A 17,061-nucleotide genomic window follows, 5' to 3' on the forward strand; every position below is an offset into this window, starting at 1 on the left:
CACCCCGTAGTGATTGGTGTAAGTAGAGACAAACTGAATTTTCTGGGAACCTAGATGTATTCACACAAAAATCATTGTCTTCCTTCAGCAGTACGGGAAGCAATGAAACCTATATTTGGCAACTTAAGAGCTACTAGGAACTTATTTGCTTGAATGTGAATGTGAATGTGAATCAGTTCTTCAGTTGTGTTGTGTGATGCTCATGTGCCTTAAAATGTTTTTGTTAGATAAAGTTAATGGTGTCTGATAACTTTAAAACGAGGATACTATGAAAGACTGAAGGTTTTGGAGAAGTTAGAGGTGAGATTAGGACAGAACACATGTAGAGCACTACGAGAACTGGATGCGTTTCGTGTACACCAGAGTTTGCTGCTCAGTAAATGACAACAGAAGCAAGAAAGAAAAAAAGCGGGCAAGCATTGGGCGACTGTGAGACTGAAAAGAACACGGAAGATAGGTTAGAACAGTTCTTGTGTATGAAAGTGTCAGAACTGTAAATCTGTATAAAACTTTGAACATCAATATCTAGAAAGTACTTGTTTTGATATAAACGACCCATTATCTCAAAAAATACTGAAGGTGCCAACATGAAATTTCCACAGCCTACCAAGAATAAGATTCTACACATATGGAACTAGAATAATAATAATAGAATAATAATAATATCCTATGTTGTTTAGTTTTTATGTTCATTTATTTACAAAATTCTACCAGAAAATTAGAGGTTTGTGAAAAATATCAAACACGTTTCATAGTACCATTTTTTTCAAATAATTATAGTTTAATAAATGTAAAAAAGTACATTAATTAATTATGGAACACTGGAAGTTGCTGTCTTAAAAAATTTCCAAGATAATGAGTCACAAAATTTGATAACTTAACATTGGCAGCATGGGACATACAATCTCCACTTCATGGTCTCACAATAGAATTTTCTCCAGCATCAAATGTGTTTCTTGACTAAATATACAGGGTGTACAAAAACCACATATACAAAATTTTACAGTGTGTAGAGGAGATAAAATATCACTATCCAACCGCATGGTGTGTTTGTGTTCACTGATCGAGGAACGCAGACGCAGCCATCGTAATGTAAAAGAACAGATCGCTGGATCTGATCCCAGCGTGCATACAATAACTCTAATAATGTAATGTATCCAGAGATCTGAAGTAACGAGATGAAGTCACCATACTATTAGCAGGTCTGATGAGTGATCCACTCATATATCTACCCGAAGGTACAAGAAATTTCCCCAGAGGATACTATGATATGCTAGCAAAATAATCTAATTATGGTAAAAGGATATAGGAGCTATTGTGAACCAGAAGGGTCTGCATAAGTAAAAGGTTTTATTGACATGCCTGTAATTCATTTCCTCCTCCTATGAAATGAAAATTGTTCCACGATGTTTGAGACACTGCACATTTTTTAAGATTCTGCAGATTTCGATATTATGTTATTATATTAGGGTTATACGACTTACCGACGACGAGTTTATTCGTGACGTAGCACAAGCTTGGACTGACTTAGAATGGGAAATAATATCTGCGATACCTGTTTCAAGGAACTCATGACAACCGGCACAGCACTTGGAGAAATTCACTGTTATAGGCAGCAGCCACAACACTTCGTAATTCAGTCAGTACGTCGTCACAGGCAGGCAAATTTAAATAATTGTCTCCAACAAAGCACTCGTTACATAAAAGTCTAGTAACTGCAACCTGATTATAACCATATGGTTATCCTGATAATTTCGTAGTAAATACGACTATTTGCCATAACAGCTGAGGGTAACTAGTCGAAAAGTCGAAAGGCGGTTGTTGAATTAGAATATTATTTCTAGTATGCTTAAGCCGGAAGGTAATGGTTGTAACTAGTGCTGACTAAACAACTTTACTGCTCTGGACTTGTAGTGTAGGTTGCCATAGTGGTTGACAACGATATTCACGTCTATAGTTCAGTCTCTTAGCCTTGTTATTATGAGAATAAAAAACAGTTGGCAACTAATGTAACTGCTTCGCGAGGTCTCGGCACGTGAACATCCATCAATTTAATTTAGGGCAGGCCTGTGATTATTTCTCAGTGCACGGGATTCTTGGAGCCACTCGAGCAGTTCGGATACAGAAACTACTGTAGATGAAAACTGACAACAAAACAGGGAATATTTGGGAGCTCTGTTATCTCAGGCTTGCTTCTGAGTGTGCACTGAACTAACCGACAACATTGTCCTCATCTCGATGAAATATTGTAAATGATTGTCATTTAAGATGTGAAACTGAGTAATTAAAAGTCCTCTTTTGAGCCCTGGATGGTTGTTCGGTGCCTAAGCTACGACTGGTCTCTTCTTTGACGTTCCAGATAATTTACTTTACGCACCATGGTTGCAGCGAGAGAAAATGTACCATTGTAACGTGTTGTTGGCTCAGCGGTAACGCATATCTGTTCTGAGGCGCTTGTTGCGTTAGTGTCGGTTCAGATCTCATTGGAAAAATTCTGAGAGTTTTTTATTTTTTCGTTTTCTTTGTTCAATCTGGTAACGGCCTGAACGAAATTTAGTAACGAAAGCTCTGCATCATAAGCCATCCCGCAACCTCGTAGGATTACTTCACAAGAAAGCACCTACAAAGATTTAGAGAGATCATTAATGATAATGACATGTGGTTTGTTCGTCATTTAGGGAATCATCACCATAGACAAATCTTATGGAAGCAATGAACATACTAACGTTTCACTGTGGTAACCGTAAGGTGAAAAAGTATGAAACAGCAGAAATGCATGCTTGTTCATATCTTCATTTTTGTGTCTTCATCATAAGGGATATATTATTCTTGGGCATACATATTTTGATAATTGCGTGATATCGAATAATTTATCAGGACTCTTATACTGTATGGTGCATCTTCCATAACAACACAATAACGACCTTGCAGATGTGGGACATCGATGGTTAGAAAAAAGTATCGTCGTTACAGGTTCAAACACCTTGCTGCTGGAAAAAAAGCCAATATCTAACATTTGATTACGCTTAGTTACGACTCTATTTAGGTGCTGAGTTCATATCCCCGCACATTACCAAACTTTACGTCATGGCATTTCAATTTTAAACATGCGCACACTTTGTTATATCTGAATGAAACTACATTAAACATATTTCGTCGTCAGTTAACAGGAACAGTAGGTGCTTAACAGGATTCGTAATATAATAAGAAATGTTCTTGATTGGTTTTCAAGTTGAGACTTGTTAAGTGATACTAGTGAAGTCTTCGGTTCTTCCCGTCCCTTCATATCCAGACAGCAATGATGATCGGTGCTGCGATCGAATCACGGTCTGACACGAAAGCTTTCCTTAGATAGCAGTTGCTGTAGGTGCTGTGTTTGAATCCACATCCAGAAAAAATTCTCACATGTCACTGAAAGTTCAAACATGTACACAAGTTGCTGCTGAAGAGTACCTTAAAATATTTTGTGTCACTTTGAGCTACATTAGAAGGGTGACGTTCGTAGTGTAGTATATCCACATGCCATCATGAATACGGCTAAATTACTAATCATAAGCCGTTGATGTTGAGATTTGCACAAAGCGCTTGCCGCGGTTAATCGCGAGCTAGTTAGTTCAAATGGTTCAAATGGCTCTGAGCACTATGGGACTTAACTTCTGAGGTCATCAGTCCCCTAGAACTTAGAATTACTTAAACCTAACTAACCTAAGGACATCACACGCGTCCATGCCCGAGGAAGGATTCGAACCTGCGACCGTAGCTGTCGCGCGGTTCCAGACTGTAGCGCCTAGAACCGCTCAGCCACTCCGGCCGGCCCTAGTTAGTTCAGTAAACAGTTTATGCAAAACCACTCGCCACGCGAACTTCGGTTAGTAGGTGGACAGAAAGCCTTTTTGAGAACAAATGTACTTCGAATCGCCATAGAGCGTTGGGAGTCCAAATACCCTTTCAAAATCTCTTATTAATACAAATATTTAATTTTGGCTAAGGATTAGTCAATGATTTATGTAGTAGAATTACGAGTATTTGTTGTCTCGGATGCTAAAGAGTACGGTAATGCTTTTGAAATGTCACTGATTGTAATAAAGCTGAGTTTGCAAGCATTAAGAACTGTCTCACCCCTAAAAACGTGTTTACTGATTTTTGCAATATCATGGAGCTAATTTACATGCGGTTTGATTACTTAAAGAGCAGTGTTTTCTAGATTACTCCTGTGATAACAATTTTGTATAGTCAAACAACTGTACCGCCAAAAGATTAGAGGACCTGCAATACAGCTACATAATGTGGGCCGCATGTCAATCAGGCGGAACTTAATTCAGATTGTTCGGATACTTCTGAGCAAGACAGTACATTTTAATCAGAGTGATAGTTCATTTATCTTTATTTGCTATAGATTATGATTAAAAATGGTGAAACTGACATGACTATAGATATCTACTGTAGTATAATTTCTCACACTGCCCCTACTTTTACAGATTTATTGATTATTTTATGTTAAATACGTTTCCTTAATTCTCGGAATTAACATTTCGGCGTTACATTGACAGAAATTCTGGAACTACTGATGTATTTCCACAGAGCTGTTAAAGCGGTACCTGTGGACACTTGATCTCTTTAAAATCGTTTAAGGCGTTTTAGAAGTTATCAATTTCTTAAGTCAAATTGGTATTTCCTAATCTTACACCTTTAATACCTTCGGCTTTACTCCGCCTCTACCAACAGGGCGATTAGGCGCACTTCGTCGTCTCGCTTCCCTCTTTCATTTAGTCTTTCTTGCCTAATTTGTAGCTATGATGATTCAGATCTTATTTTTTTGTGACTGTGAAATGAATTTTCAGCCACTGACTCCGCGCCATGGTGGTAGCTCCTGCCACCGCCAACTGTCCAGGTTCCCCATTGGCGATAAGACTACAGCTACCTGCTGTCCTCCTGTTATGTTACTTCGAGGCCTTTCGTTTACGCCAACTGCAGTGTCTGGAAGTGTCGTCTGCTGCTCCAGTCGATACATTCCCACGAGCGATGCTCACCTGTGCCAAGACTCTGGCGCGCTGCGCCGTCTCGCCTGTCAAAATAGAGTGCGCATCCAGCCATGCCTGTCTGTAATGTTCCAGACCGCATTAAGAATTCTGAGATAGTCGAAAACCAGTCTGCCTTCGGCAGGGTAGCGGCGAGGACGTCTTGTTTGCGTCCTGTCCGCGGTGTTCCCGAGCGCGAGTAGTCTGTTTACATTTTCGGCGCCGCTTAGTGCTACGACCATTGATAGACGTGCCATGGCTCACGCTTATCGAAAATACAGGATCAAGTTCAGTTTTCGGTCCGACCATGCACGACCAGAGCCTTTCAAACTGAATGCTTCCTTCGCGGCGAAGTTCATCGCGACCCCAAGGACATAGTAGGCATCCAGTAGCGTTATATAAGCGAAAATGACAAGCAACGCCGTCCATCATGACGTTGTGTCCAGATATGCCAACGATTTCAATTCAAACACGGCGACGGATACATAGGAGCGGTCACCGTCGATCATGCGGGGCTCATATTATGCTCTCAAAGCGACTTCGAGCTTCCCTTCGAAATGCTACCTGACAGTTGTCGTTGCTGCCTTACAACCACACGGGAAAATAATGAAGACGTAGCCGAAGCCGTGCGGGATTAGCCGAGCGGTCTCAGGCGCTGCAGTCATGGACTGTGCGGCTGGTCCCGGCGGAGGTTCGAGTCCTCCCTCGGGCATGGATGTGTGTGTTTGTCCTTAGGATGATTTAGATTACGTAGTGTGTAAGCTTAGGGACTGATGACCTTAGCAGTTAAGTCCCATAATATTTCACACACATTTGAACATTTGAACGTAGCCGAAAAATGGAATACGTTCACAACATATCCGATCCTTAATAGTGTCAGGCAAGTTAAGATGGAGTTAACTAAATCATATATCAACAATGGTAGCTACTGAGCAATAATAAAGTATGACAGATAGTCATGCACGTGTCCCAAATGTGGATCAGTCACCGGATTATGCTGCCACGACCCTCCTCTCACTTGCGCTGTAGCGGTGAGGCCAGTATCTCCACCTGATGAAGAACAGACTCTCTCTCCCAAGACGTCACGTTCCGAGGCTACATCAAGAACCGATTTGAACAATGACGTGCCGGAGGCGGAGCAACAGTTGGACGCCGTTCGACACCAGTCACCGCCGGCCCCAGCCTTTGATGCGATGGACGTAGACTCTAAGATTGTGCCGACCTCTGCTTTCCTTTCGGAGGGATTGGTTCAAATGGCTCTGAGCACTATGCGACTTTACGTCTGAGGTCATCAGTCGCCTAGAACTTAGAACTAATTAAACCTAACCAACCGAAGGACATCACACACATCCATGCCCAAGGCAGGATTCGAACCTGCGACCGTAGCAGTCTCTCGGCTCCAGACTGTAGTGCCTAGAACCGCACGGCCACTCCGGCCGGCCTTTCGGAGGGAGATGTGACGGCAACCCATCCCCAGCTTTTGATGCGACGGACGTAGACTCTAAGATTGTGCCGATCTCTGCTTTCCTTTCGGAGGTAGATGCGATGGAAACCCGCCATCCGCATTCTGATTCTGAGCCACATGTCCGCAAACAACAAGAGCCGTAGAAGCACAAGAAGCGACGCCGGATACCCTCCGATGACTATCTTTTGCGAATATCAGCCACGGAAGCTGGACGTCTTGCAGCCACCGACAGCAATGAGCGAGCCGAGGCTACACGGCGCTCCACGGGCCTTGGGGCCATGGCACCTAACATCGCACTTCCAGCCACATCGCCCTACGAGCTGATCTCTACAGCCAACCCCCCACCAGAGTCACCTTTGATTCTGCAATACACCGTCATGGACGATACCCCTTCACGGTCGCTGAACACCCATGCCTCATGGGCATACGGTACCAAAGAGCCCCGATGTTGACTGCCAATGATGAAAATAATGAGGGCGCCCCCCTACGCGAGCCGGGGCAATGGCTGCAATAGTAGGAAGCTGTGATTGGGCCACAGCTCACGGGTCACTTAGTGGCTGATGGCGATCTTTTACAGAGGAGATGGAATTCAGGTATATAGAATTACAACCATCAATGTCAACAATTTATGCACTTGTCCTAAGTTTCGGTTGTTACAGGACATGTTAAATGCAGCTAACATCCCTATAGCCTTCCTCCAAGAGGTCAGCACAGCAGACTTCCCCGACATATCCAATTATAACGCGTTTATGCCTCACACCCCCCAGAAGCAGCATCACGATGCTCCTCAAGGAGGGACTACAGTCTGAAAAAGTGTTGCACCTCCCCAATGCCAAGCGGATGACGTTCCCAGTTCTAGCGGTGCGATCTACCAATCTCAATGCTCTGTATGGTTTCTCAAGTCGCCGAGACCATGCGCGATTTTTTATGGAAGAAGTGACTCATCTTTTTCAGGGCAGGCATGATGAGATCTTTCTTGGCAGCGACTTTAACAGCGTTCTAGTGCCAAAGTACCAGCTCCGCAAAGTTCTACATGTCCCAAACTGGGGCCTCTTGTGTGTGACCTTAGACTGGTAGATACCTGTGACTATCTAAATGAAGATTGTCTTGGGTTCACCTGTTATATGAGCTATTCATCCAACCACCTTGATAAGATATAGTCTCTCGTCCCCTTACACCCGCAATGCAACAAGCAGAGCTGTAGCTAACTGCCTATACAGACCATATCGCTTAGATAAGCGGTGTCGCCCTCTACCACCAGCAGATGTGGCGAAGCCGAAGACCCTGGAAGCTTAACACTGCTCATCTGACTTACCCGAATCGCAACCTCATCATCGAGGATGCCTTGCATTCATGCGTCCGATGAATAGGAGGATAACCGACAACGCTAGAGTGGTGGATTGCTGTGCCAAACCGATCATCCAGCATATCTTGACTGTGTACAGTTGCGATGCCGCAGCATGGAACTGGCAGTCATGTCTTACGTGACTACGCTTTGATGCCGCCCTCACCAGAAAGGCAGATAGGGGTAAATGGGGCCAAAGGACAGGTAGTGGTACACGTGCGCCAACAGTGAAGAGGGTGCAATCGTTCGCGCGTGGACGCCAGATAGATTGATGGTGGACAGGCCATCCTTATATCATGTTAGCAAAGACCGCCAGTGGCACCAACGAGCACTGATCCACGTCAATGATGCGGAGGACTGGCGGTGGTTTTCTGCACAGAGCTACCAGTCTTCTACGAACACTACACCATGCTCTACTCGGCTCAAGACCCCAACTGACTGACAGTGATGGAGGACACACAGCAGATTTGTGGTATGTTAACCCTGGCCATGGCTGATACCTTTATGATGGACGTTATTGACGAGGAAGTGCTTGACGCCATCAGTAAGGGCGAGACCTATAAGTCAACAGGCGTGGACAAGACTCCCTTTGGAGTTCTATCGAACATTCCACATTGGCTGTCCATCTGTCAAGATCTGCTGTACATGGAGACGTCAATTCCTGGTACCTTCGTTGAAGGGATTATCGTCCCTATCCCGAAAACGAAAATCGGAGCATAGATTCAAGACTATGGCCCGTTAAAACTTCTTAATTACGACATGCCTCTTTTCTGCACAAATCCATTGGAAGTCGTCGAACATCATCTCATATGACCAAGCGTCGTTAAGAGGACCAAATAATATGCAAGCTGCTTTGTGCAGACATCATTATATGATAGCCCTGGAGAAGATGGACAATTTTCCACATGCTCTGGTATCCCCAGACTTTAGCCAGGCCTTTGAACGAGTCGACAACTCTTACTTGATGCACATTCTCCTCAAAATGGGGTATCCTCAGCCCTTCATTACCATGATCATATGTCCCTTTCAAAGAGAGACCTCCAAGGTCCTAACCAATGGCTGCTTCATGCACCCTATTCTGGTCACACATTTGGCGCGGCAGGGATGAACGTTATCGACAATCCTGGATGCACTGGCACTCGAACCTCTGTTATTTGAAATTAGATAGAAGATTACGGGAATGATGTTCCGTAGAGTTACGTTTCGATGTACAGCCTACTCTGATGGTTGAGCTCAGAAATGGCGACAATGTCTCTAACGCGCTGAACCGGATACATATGTACGATATGGACTCAGATAGTGCCCTTAATGTTGAAAAATCGGTCGCTATGAATGTCAAGGCAGGACTCAAACTGGCATTTATCGCTCTCTTCGACTTTGTGACACTGAAGCGCCTAGACATCGACTTCAGTAGCGACATATGCTGCACAGTGGCGCTCAACTACCAGCACCTTCTGCAACACGTCAGGGTTCTCATCATCGACTAACGGTTGTGATCCATGGACATCATTCAACGAACACGCTTCGTGATTACCTACCTGGCTTCTCTTTTCCCTGACCTGGCCCAGGTCTTATCATTGCCAGCCCCCATTGCGTGACGTTTGTTAGCCGCCTTCAGATCTGTCGTCGCCACAGGCATATTATTCAAGATAAATTACGGATCTCTGACCCACCCCCGTAATCGAGGTGACTCGGGCTCGTTCATGTCCATGACAGGGCGGTGGCCCTCTTCCTGAAACACAACTCAAGCTGTGGAGGACTTGCCAAGAAATCCAGATGGGCCTCCTCTTGGAATCGTTTAACCACTTTCTCTCGCACCCACGGTGACGGCACGAAACGTTTCCCCCTCTTTATACCATCTAAGTCATGTTTTCGTCGAATTTAGCAATGTTTACCTCGCTGTACTGGCAACACGTCATATGACGTTGTGGGACGTTTATCATACTCTCCAAAGTGGTCGACCAACGAAAGTCATCGAGTCGAAACACCTACATGTCCGATGGAAGCTCGTGTAGAAAACGATAAGTACGGGCGTGGTGGACACTGATGTTCAGTCCACGTGGAATGTAACAGTCAGTTGTAAATAGGTGACACAACCAAGTCTTCACAGGATGAACATGGTAGACTCATCCAATTACAGTGCCAGCAGAACGCCGGCCACAGATGCACATCGTTTTTTGCTGTGGAGTGGCGGGCGGCATCCTGGCCTACTTTCTCCGGGTGAGGCCGGCACATGTTGATCCACAGGCTCCCCTTTCCCTAGACGATACCCGCTACCCTCATACGAATAGTAGCGTGGATCAAAGGACACGAGGTTCTTTACCTATTTTGGAATTATACCAAAGACGTCTTGGACTTTTGGAATTACCTGCAAGAAAGGCATACCAAAATTGTTCGCAACCCCAAGTATCAACAGTTCTTTTCAAATTATCTAGGCAGTGCTTTCTGCGACTCTCTGTGTAGCTGGAATCTTCCGAGTAGGAGCCGACACCCGTCCATTAACTGAAGACTTCGAACATGCTGAATCACACTCTGGGGAACCAATAAATTTTTCCGTGAAGACGTTCCCGATAGGTCCAGCGCCGGATTTGCGACGCGGCAGGTATGGCTAAGCAGCACAGCCTGACCCTCCCCCCCCTCCCCCTCCTGCCAACGGAGGGGCTTTCTTAGTTATTCTTTCCATTAAGTTGTCCACTTACTTAGCTTTTCACCGTAAAAAACAAAACAAATTAAATAAATAAATAACTAAAACTAAAATATTAATGGAATAATCCGTCGGTTCTTGGAGATAAACAGACATATGAAGAACTTGAATACAACGTATGAATGATCCACAATAATACGAGGGTTGCCCAGAAAGTAAAGCACCGCATTTTTTTTCTCAGCCGAAAACAATGCTGCGAAGGCGAAACGTTGCGTATATATTATTTGAAGTCTCCAGAGTAAACGCGCCAAGTTTCTGTCAGTTCTGACAGATAGCGTAGCTGCAGAACAGTTTCAAAATGACATCTGTAGGTGGTGTACGTAACAAGCAACGTGCCGTCATTGAATTTCTCACTGCAGAGAAAGAAATTGTGAGGAATATTCACAAACGCTTGTGCAACGTCTATGGAGCATCTGCTGTCGACAGAAGTACAGTTAGCCGCTGGGCACGGAGGGTGAGGTCACCAGAAGGCGGTTAGGCGGAGCTCCACGATTTGCAGCGGACGGGGAGACTATCCACGGCTGTCACACCTGACATGTTGCAGCGAGCTGTTGTTGTCATTCGCGAGGACGGACGCATTACGGCCTGGCAGTTGACGCTGCATCTGTCAATCAGCAAAGGAAGTGTGGACGCAGCTGTCCACACTCTTGAATATTCAAAAGTGTGTGCAAGATGGATCCCGTGGTGTCTAACGGAGGATCACAAATCCCACAGAAAAAACATTGTCTTGATTTGTTGCAACGTTTTTAAGCTGAGGGGGAGGCCTTCTTATCCCGCACTGTGACAGGTGATGAAGTCTGGGTTCACCATTTTGAGCCCGAAACAAAACGACAGTCGATGGAATGGCACCATTCCCACTCCCCACAGAAGAAGAAATTCAAAGCAAGTTCCTCCGCCAGTCATGATCAACGTATTCTGAGACTGTGAAGATGTGATTCTCATTGACGTGATACCAAGAGGCGGTATTATTAATTCAGAAGCATTGTCAACACATTAAAAACTCAAAACGCGCTTCCAGCGACTTCTGCGCCACAGCAACCCAGGAGATGTTTCGCTGCAACACGATAACGCTCGGCCCCACTCAAGTCTGAGGACTGCTGAACACATCGCAAAACAGGATTGCACAGTGCTACCCCATCCACCCCACAGCTCTGACCTAGCCCCCTCGAACTTCCACTTGAAGGATTCCATTCGTGGAAGACATTTTGAGGACGATGAGGAGATGATTCACACAGTGGGGCATGGCTCCGCCACCAGGATAAGGATTGGTGCCGACAGGACATACACGTCGTTCTTTCGCGCTGGAGGAAGGCCATAGAACTGGATGGAGAATACGTGGAAAAATAGGGCGTGTATATAAAACACTATTCTTTCGTGATTACGTAGGCTTTCCCGGCGTAATAAGTCTAGAAAGTCTCTTCGAGTTTGCTGCCGGATCCTAAAATCAACTTGACTCGATATTTCGGCGGTCCAACTGTTCGCCATCTTCAGGAAATGCTGCTTCTGCTGATGAGTCCCGCCGAGAACTGACGCCAGGTTGCAAATCGACGTCCTATATAGGCCACCGTTCCGTACACGGCGCATGCGCCGCCCATCACGGTTTCTGCCTTCCAAAACAGGTAGGTGGCGCCGCCCTTAGTGAAACACTGCTGGCAACGATATATCGCAATCAAGGCCGCACCGAAGAGCGTCCAGTTTTGATGCGAGATAATACAGGATTCCACGTCTTGCTAAGAGGAAACCCATTGTCTCTGTTGATTAAATTATCAGCTTACGTTGACCGTTCTATTCGCACACAGAGTACGCGAAAGAACTTGCCCCCTTCTAACAGCCGTGTACCGCAAGTCTCTAGAGGAACGGAGGGTTCCAAATGATTGGAAAAGATCACAGGTAGTCCCAGTCTTCAGGAAGGGTCGTCGAGCAGATGCGCAAAACTATAGACCTATATCTCTGACGTCGATCTGTTGTAGAATTTTAGAACATGTTTTTTGCTCGAGTATCATGTCGTTTTTGGAAACCCAGAATCTACTATGTAGGAATCAACATGGATTCCGGAAACAGCGATCGTGTGAGACCCAACTCGCGTTATTTGTTCATGAGACCCAGAAAATATTAGATACAGGCTCCCAGGTAGATGCTATTTTTCTCGACTTCCGGAAGGCGTTCGGTACAGTTCCGCACTGTCGCCTGATAAACAAAGTAAGAGCCTACGGAATATCAGACCAGCTGTGTGGCTGGATTGAAGAGTTTTTAGCAAACAGAACACAGCATGTTGTTATCAATGGAGAGACGTCTACAGACGTTAAAGTAACCTCTGGCGTGCCACAGGGGAGTGTTATGGGACCATTGCTTTTCACAATATATATAAATGACCTAGTAGACATTGTCGGAAGTTCCATGCGGCTTTTCGCGGATGATGCTGTAGTATACAGAGAAGTTGCAGCATTAGAAAATTGTAGCGAAATGCAGGAAGATCTGCAGCGGATAGGCACTTGGTGCAGGGAGTGGCAACTGTCCCTTAACACAGACAAATGTAATGTATTGCGAATACATAGAAAGAAGGATCCTTTATTGTATGATTATATGATAGCGGAACAAACACTGGTAGCAGTTACTTCTGTAAAATATCTGGGAGTATGCGTGCGGAACGATTTGAAGTGGAATGATCATATAAAATTAATTGTTGGTAAGGCGGGTACCAGGTTGAGATTCATTGGGAGAGTGCTTAGAAAATGTAGTCCATCAACAAAGGAGATGGCTTACAAAACACTCGTTCGACCTATACTTGAGCATTGCTCATCAGTGTGGGATCCGTACCAGATCGGGTTGACAGAGGAGATAGAGAAGATCAAAAGAAGAGCGGCGCGTTTCATCACAGGGTTATTTGGTAACCGTGATAGCGTTACGGAGATGTTTAATAAACTCAAGTGGCAGACTCTGCAAGAAAGGGGCTCTGCATCGCGGTGTAGCTTGCTCGCCAGGTTTCGAGAGGGTGCGTTTCTGGATGAGGTATCGAATATATTGCTTCCCCCTACTTATACCTCCCGAGGAGATCACGAATGTAAAATTAGAGAGATTAGAGCGCGCACGGAGGCTTTCAGACAGTCGTTCTTCCCGCGAACCATACGCGACTGGAACAGGAAAGGGAGGTAATGACAGTGGCACGTAAAGTGCCCTCCGCCACACACCGTTGGGTGGCTTGCGGAGTATAAATGTAGATGTAGATGTACATGCATGACAGGTGTATGGAACATCGCCGTCACACGAGGCTACAACAGCCGGAAAAATCGGCGGTAGCAGAACACTGCCTAAATGAGGGACACAAAATGAAATTTGAGGAAACTGTTGTGGTTGCCAACATTTCCGGTTTTTGGAACAGTGTCTACAAAGAGGCGATTGAAATTAGGTTGGCTGATAATTTAATCAACAGAGACAAAGGGTTTCCTCTTCGCAAAACGTGGAATCCTGTATTATCTCGCATGAAAACTGAACGTTCTTCGGTGCGGCCTTGATTGCGATATATCGTTGCCAGCAGTGTTTCTCTAAGGGCGGCGCCACCTCCCTGTTTTGGAAGGCAGAAACCGTGATGGGCGGCGCATGCGCCGTGTACTGGACGGTGGCCCATATAGGACGTCGATTTGCAACCTGGCGTCAGTCCTCGGCGGGACTCATCAACAGAAGCAGCATTTCCTGAAGATGGCGAACAGTTGGATCGCCGAAATATCGAGTCAAGTTGATTTTATGATCCGGCGGCAAACCCGAAGAGACTTTCAAGACTATTCTTTCGTGTGTATAATTCTCATTATTTTCAGTAAAGAATTGTTGAAGGAAAAAAATGCGGTGCATTACTTTCTGGGCAACCCTCTTACTTTTAGTTCGTTATGAGCCGGCTTTCGATTTTTAGGCCATAACTTAATGCTGAAGAGATGGACCAAACAAGTGCAGTGAGAATTCATAGCTGTAAAAAGAATGCTGTACGAAGATATGTGACAAAATGGCTCTGAGCACTATGGGACTTAGCTTCTGAGGTCATCAGTCCCCTAGAACTTAGAACTACTTACACCTAACTAACCTAAGGACATCACACACATCCATGTCCGAGGCAGGATTCGAACCTGCGACCGTAGCGGTCGCGCGGTTCCAGACTGTAGCGCCTAGAACCGCTCGGCCACCCCGGCCGGCTGATATGTGACATTTTATGACTACATCGCTATAAAACACAAGTATGATGCAATACCTAAAGAGACATTCAACAAATAAATCTTACATTACAGTACAATCAAGTGTTAAAACTATGTGAGTGAATAAAACAGGAATGTTCTACAAGTGAGTAGTGGCACAGGCTAGTACACTCCTGGAAATGGAAAAAAGAACACATTGACACCGGTGTGTCAGACCCACCATACTTGCTCCGGACACTGCGAGAGGGCTGTACAAGCAATGATCACACGCACGGCACAGCGGACACACCAGGAACCGCGGTGTTGGCCGTCGAATGGCGCTAGCTGCGCAGCATTTGTGCACCGCCGCCGTCAGTGTCAGCCAGGTTGCCGTGGCATACGGAGCTCCATCGCAGTCTTTAACACTGGTAGCATGCCGCGACAGCGTGGACGTGAACCGTATGTGCAGTTGACGGACTTTGAGCGAGGGCGCATAGTGGGCATGCGGGAGGCCGGGTGGACGTACCGCCGAATTGCTCAACACGTGGGGCGTGAGGTCTCCACAGTACATCGATGTTGTCGCCAGTGGTCGGCGGAAGGTGCACGTGCCCGTCGACCTGGGACCGGACCGCAGCGACGCACGGATGCACGCCAAGACCGTAGGATCCTACGCAGTGCCGTAGGGGACCGCACCGCCACTTCCCAGCAAATTAGGTACACTGTTGCTCCTGGGGTATCGACGAGGACCATTCGCAACCGTCTCCATGAAGCTGGGCTACGGTCCCGCACACCGTTAGGCCGTCTTCCGCTCACGCCCCAACATCGTGCAGCCCGCGTCCAGTGGTGTCGCGACAGTCGTGAATGGAGGGACGAATGGAGACGTGTCGTCTTCAGGGATGAGAGTCGCTTCTGCCTTGGTGCCAATGATGGTCGTATGCGTGTTTGGCGCCGTGCAGGTGAGCGCCACAATCAGGACTGTATACGACCGAGGCACACAGGGCCAACACCCGGCATCATGGTGTGGGGAGCGATCTCCTACACTGGCTGTACACCACTGGTGATCGTCGAGGGGACACTGAATAGTGCACGGTACATCCAAACCGTCATCGAACCCATCGTTCTACCATTCCTAGACCGGCAAGGGAACTTGCTGTTCCAACAGGACAATGCACGTCCGCATGTATCCCGTGCCACCCAACGTGCTCTAGAAGGTGTAAGTCAACTACCCTGGCCAGCAAGATCTCCGGATCTGTCCCCCATTGAGCATGTTTGGGACTGGATGAAGCGTCGCCTCACGCGGTCTGCACGTCCAGCACGAACGCTGGTCCAACGGAGGCGCCAGGTGGAAATGGCATGGCAAGCCGTTCCACAGGACTACATCCAGCATCTCTACGATCGTCTCCATGGGAGAAGAGCAGCCTGCATTGCTGCGAAAGGTGGATATACACTGTACTAGTGCCGACATTGTGCATGCTCTGTTGCCTGTGTCTATGTGCCTGTGGTTCTGTCAGTGTGATCATGTGATGTATCTGACCCCAGGAATGTGTCAATAAAGTTTCCCCTTCCTGGGACAATGAATTCACGGTGTTCTTATTTCAATTTCCAGGAGTGTATTTCATAATGACAAACTGGTGAATTTGGTGAACAGGCCGAATAAAGGGAGGGGAAGAAAGACGTCTATTGTGGGTGTGGGTGTGGAAGAGTTATAATAAGCTTATTAACTACTGGTGAGAGGAATTATTAAAGTAGCTACCAGATCTGTAAACAAACATAAATTTTTTCAGAGAACAGTTTTCATGGACTTGTAATATTTTCGCTCAGCAGCTTTGAGGACATACAAATTCCTCAGGAAATAGTTCCATTGACTAGTGATATTTCGTGCATGTGGCTACTGATACTCAGGGAAGTTTTGGTTGTTAGAATTAAACTATAATTTCTGGGCAGAAGTACAAGGTTTGTAATATTTTATTTCAGTTCATTGAAGAACTAACTTTTGTGTGCAGGAGCTGAACGCCTGGTATTTTAAGCCAGTTAGCTAGTGTTGAACTATAGCTTCTTGTTGAAGATCTTTAATTGTAACGTTTACGCCAGTTAGCAAGTATTGGACTTTAAATTTGAGCTCAAGTGCCGGGCTTGTAATATTTTGTTCCTATTAACTGACGTACTTTCACATTTGAGCACTATTGTAACATCCCCCCTTCACCAAACGGTTACTGTGGAAATTTGATCGTGTTTTGCATGCGGCCAACAGAAATGATAAAATTTTGAGTAAGGCTACCGTTTCTGAACGAATCTGACGCTGATTCGAGGGAAGATGTGTACAACAAAATATTCGGAAAAATAATTTATTCCACCGCCCTGCTAGTATT

This window comes from Schistocerca nitens, chromosome 3 (genome assembly GCF_023898315.1).
Source record: "Schistocerca nitens isolate TAMUIC-IGC-003100 chromosome 3, iqSchNite1.1, whole genome shotgun sequence".
Lineage (NCBI taxonomy): Eukaryota > Metazoa > Arthropoda > Insecta > Orthoptera > Acrididae > Schistocerca > Schistocerca nitens.